The following is a 5,123-nucleotide window of genomic DNA, read 5'->3' as shown; positions in this document are numbered from 1 at the left end:
GGTCCTAGAGTGCAGGCTCAGTAGCTGTGGTGCATGGGCTTAGTTGCTCCGCAGCATGTGGGATCATTCCCAGACCAGGGCTCAAACCTGTGTTCCCTGCATTGGCAGGTGGATTCTCAACCACTGCACCACCAGGGAAGTCCCCTGTTTAGACTCTTGAAGCAAATTTTATCCATGTGTTGCTGATGTTCTGATAAAGTCAAAAATTTGTTTTGCATATGACAAGATGAAAAATAAAGTAAAATGTCTTGGCTGGTTTTTAAAGGTTTAGAGAAAAACAATTCATAATGGTAATATTACTAAGACCACAGGGCCTGTAATCATGGCCTGCTAGTTCCAAATATAAATTTTTTCTAGAGTTTTATTTATAAATTATACATCTCTGAGTTTGAGGAATATCCCATAGGAAAGATAAGGAGAATGAGGGAATGAGGGAGGGAGGGTGAGGAATGGAATGAGAGAAAGAGAGAGAGAAGAAGAAGAAGGAGGAGGAGGAGAAAGTGTTGGGGAGAGAGAAGATCACTAGAGAGAGGCCAGTGTCTCCTCCTGATATATCCTGTTTTGGCTAAAGGAAGGAAGGCTAAGCAAAGTATGGTTATGTAGTGTTACGGAATGTATTTACAAGGAACTCTGCACATAACACATAAATACCTAACTACTGTTAGATGAAGGCCACAGACCCTTCCTCCTTCCCTCCCTGTCTCATATCACTGTCTTTGTTTCTCTTGGTTTTCTCTTTTCCTTCAACATTTCCCTTTCCTCCCTTTCTAACCAAATGCAATCTATCCACCTGAAACACAATAGCATGCTGACTTTAGTCTTTCTGCTTCTTTATCTTTCAGAAGAAAAACACATTCTACAGTTGAAAACCCAAATTACAGTAAGAAATACACAAGTTATTAGTGATTCTGACTTTGATCACCAATGCCAAGTAATGGACTTTTTTTTCTTCCTTAAAGTAAAAAGTTTATCTTGCAGATAGGAGAACTGATAGTAATGAGGACACTTTATATCAGAACATTTACAATTAAATTTGGTTCTAGAATTTGTAGGTGACATGGGAAACATTTATTTCCTATTAAAAGGTTTGTAGTATTTTAAGAACATAAACTTTTTTTATTAATGCATTCCTGATTTGAGAAAACATTAAAAAATATTAATAAACCTAACTTTGGGAACCTGACTTTTTTTTTCTTTTGAAATGCTTTCAAGACTATGGCACTCTTATATGTCTATTATTTCCCTATTAAATACTTCTGGTACATATGCAGATTTTTAAGTATATTAAGAGATTTAATATTGCAACATATTTATGACCTATCCTTGAATAATTTTATAGTTGCTTCTTTTTACTAAATACTGAAATCTATTATCATTTGTAAGTGTCAGTTCATTTATTCTAAATGTTTTCTGTTCATATGAAACAAATTGGTACTTCCTATATATTCAAATGTTGTATTTCAAATTTTTCTTTATGTAACGTATTTTTCCAAACATACTTCACCATTTATGTACAGATCACACCTGAAGTTATCAGTGTTGCTTCCACTGAGAGTAGATAAGTAAAAGGAATAATTGTCACTCAATCTGTCTGATTATTCCATTTTAATTTTGGGAAAAAATTGAAGTTTCTTAAAAACTTGGCTCTTGCCATATTGTAGCTAAAGTCCTTTAACTTATGTCTTTAGTTTGCAAACACTGAAGGAAAGTGCCCATAAATATTCAGCTGCCTGAATAAATTAAGATCAAATATACTTGAAAAAGGATGATATGATAATATTCCTTTTGGAAAGAGGTTCTCACCAATTTACATGCAAGAATGAAACTATATCATTTAAACTAATTTTCAAAACGTTTGACAAAGAGCAGCATTATCTTCAGCTCAAAATTTTCTTCTCTAAAATCATTTATATTGCTAGTGGAAATCAAGCTGCTGGGTTTTCTCTTGATCCTTTTAAGGGTTTTTGATCCTTCTATGGATTCAGACTCTGTTGTGCAGGCATTGTTAGACAAAACCCATGAATATTAAGCCATTATTTTTACATTAGCAAGATTTCCCAAGGTGGGTTTTTATCATCTTAAGACATGTTTGTGTGTGTTACTCCCTTTTTGTCTAATCATCTCTAAAATTATGAACTCTACAAGAATAATACATGCTGAATAACAAAACACCTTGAAATATTCATAACTAAGGAAGAAATTGTTAAATGTTCATAAACAAAGTTGTTTGGAGACTCCTTTATTAATTTTTAATTTATTATCAATCAATTCCTTATTTCTTCCAAATTCCTGTAGGGGATTTTGTTAATTAGTCATGTGTAAAATATTCATTAAAACCAGCTTCCTATTTTCTTCTTTATTGCAAATTTACATTTCTAATCTTATAACCAAAATAAATGCCATTGGGTAGAAGAACCACATTAATTTTGATCAACAACTTAAAATAGAAGCTCATACAACAAAAGATATGGTAATATAAACTAGACTAATATTGAGGTACTATGTTGGTAGATGCTGATATTGAAATAGCAGATGGCTATCAGGTTCATGTTTGAAAAAAAGTCACCACTACGTAAAATAGAGTATTATGAAATGTATTCTAATCTAAAATATAATAACACAAATGAAATAATAGTCACTTTGTGCTTTTGTACCTTTGTATGTTAAGAATGTTTCAGAAACAACATATACTTTAGTTAGGGATTCAAGGTTTATCAACAGTGGCAAAATTGATGTTAAATTTTAATCATTGAGTTGCACAAGGTTTGCTAGAGCAGTAAACTTCACATTTTACTTTTCTAATTAGTTTTCTTAGTTGTTATTTATTGCAACTAAAATATTTTTTAAATTTTTGAATATTTCAAAATATTTTAATTTTCAGTTACTGTTATTTGGATTCAATGTTACAAATAGCAAATAGCATAGGATATGGTACATTTATGTGAACTTAGCATTTTTAATGTAGCTACTGACTATTCCCGATAAGAATGTCAGTAAAACATTCATACAAATATCCTTAAAAGTAATATATGCTAGCTTTGTGAGAAATAAAGTTTCCAATGCCAGATACATAGTGTTGCAAAAAGTGAAATTCTTGGTCTAGTCGAAAACTTTTTTTGTAGGGGGTGGTGATACATCTTATAGTCTCACATTACTCTACTGAAACACTACAAGTTGTCTGTTCATACCACCTCTCTGTGGTAAGTCTATATCCCAATTTTAAGTCTTCAGACATGCAATTCAAATATGCAAAATACAACTCCATTTGGAAAAGTTGCTAAAATAAAGTAACATTATTAATTAGAAAAAATCAAAAACAGATATTTTGTGAGAAGGAAAAGGAAATTATCCTTAAATAAATGGAATATTTTATTTGTTTGTTTTGGGGAAGGGAGCAGTAATTTTACTACCAAATTAAAGTCATGGTTAGTGACAACACAGTTGTACCATGGAGACATTTAACGACATTAACCAAAGGTCTCTCAGTTCCTGTTTCCTCTTCTGACACTGAGCCACATGGAGGCAAAGATGTAAGTAGCACAATTTATTGGTCCTTTTAAAGAGGATCTACTGATTTAATAGCAAAAACTACTGATCAGAACGTTAGGATATATAGACCAACATTTTAGGATTTTATTTCTTAAACAGACAGTCTAACAGAAGTCTGAGTTTTTGAAAGACATATGGCACTATTAAAGCAGATCTCTAAGTAATAGATAAAAATATATACAAAAAAAAAAAGGTTAATCATAGAAGCATATGGCCAACCCTTAGAGACCACTTGCCAGGCTAATTTGAACTATCAGTCAAACTCTTTCGGCTTGTTTATTCTCCTAAAAATCCATCCAACCTGATTTTGATCCAGTCTGCACTGACTTCTTTATCTTGACCACAAAAATATCAAGAACTCATTCTATGGTGACATACACACATAAATTTATACCAGTCTAGTATTATAATAAAAAAGTTAACATGCCTTACTGGGAAAGGATCTATGCTTGCCCAGTTATCACTGCCTTCTTTTCTAAATGCTCCCTAAACATTTTCTCCCCAACAGTATTTTTCAGAATCAACCAACTTAGAGTTCTCTAAATTTCTTTCTGACCCTAAGAACACCTGTCCACAATATTTTGCAACTCTCATTCTCCAAGAGGGCTCAAAGCAGCAATCATGATTTTACACCTCTGTTATTTTTTAGTCTTAGGCAAAGTTATTCTTCAACACTATGTTCCCTAATTTACACAGAGCCCTTTAGGAGATCTTAGAGTCTTCTCTCTGTCTTGTATGTATAATTCCCCTTGATTATACATGTTGCATGACTTTCAGTTTGAAAATCAGTTTCACATTTTAGGAGGTTGGATGGGGAGTAGCTAAAGAAGAACGTGAAGTTCAGTCCTCTCTTTTATAGATGAGGGTCCTGAGGTCAAGCACAGGGTGTTCAATGAACAGAGGGCTAGGACCTGGGGCCACTCCACTAGCTCATTCTTCCTGAAAAGGAACTGAATCATGTGTGTGAATGAGTGTACTATGAGAAAAAGAATAAGTAAAAATACTCAGCTCTGATCTGGGTTTAAGTTTCAGTTTAACCCATAGGCTAATTTTTAAACATAGTTTCTTCATCTGAAACAGGCAAAAAATGTCTTGTCTGTTTTACAACACTGTTGTGAGACCCCAAATTGGGAAACAAAGCAAGAAAACCATAATTGAGTATATAAGCATAAGTTATTATAATTATATAGTAAATTATACCATCTATCCCTTGTTCTGGCTATAAACTTTTAAAAAATTAATATAGTCAATCCTTTCTGTTTCTCAAAAATGTTTTAAAATCCTCGGAGTGTTCTTATCTTTCTAGGCTGAATTGTACAAAAAAGACCATGAGTTTTTGCATAACTCAACAAAGTCTTTTGCCTAACATACCTTTTGATGATAATCAGTGTTTAAAGTTTTTGAAATTGTGTGTGTGTGTGTGTTTTCTACAAGAGTAATTTGACAAGTTTAATTCCATGTGGTGTTAGGATGGTAGCTCTCCCAAAGAACTAGTAACAATGCTTTCTCAGAACTGTAAGAATGAGATATTTCTGAGAATATTCTCAGCTGTGTTTGAAAAGACTTTTAAATGT

The sequence above is a fragment of the Delphinus delphis genome, chromosome 1 (genome assembly GCF_949987515.2).
Source record: "Delphinus delphis chromosome 1, mDelDel1.2, whole genome shotgun sequence".
Lineage (NCBI taxonomy): Eukaryota > Metazoa > Chordata > Mammalia > Artiodactyla > Delphinidae > Delphinus > Delphinus delphis.
The sequence above is the reverse complement of the archived record's forward strand: the minus strand, read 5'-3'. Positions refer to the sequence as shown.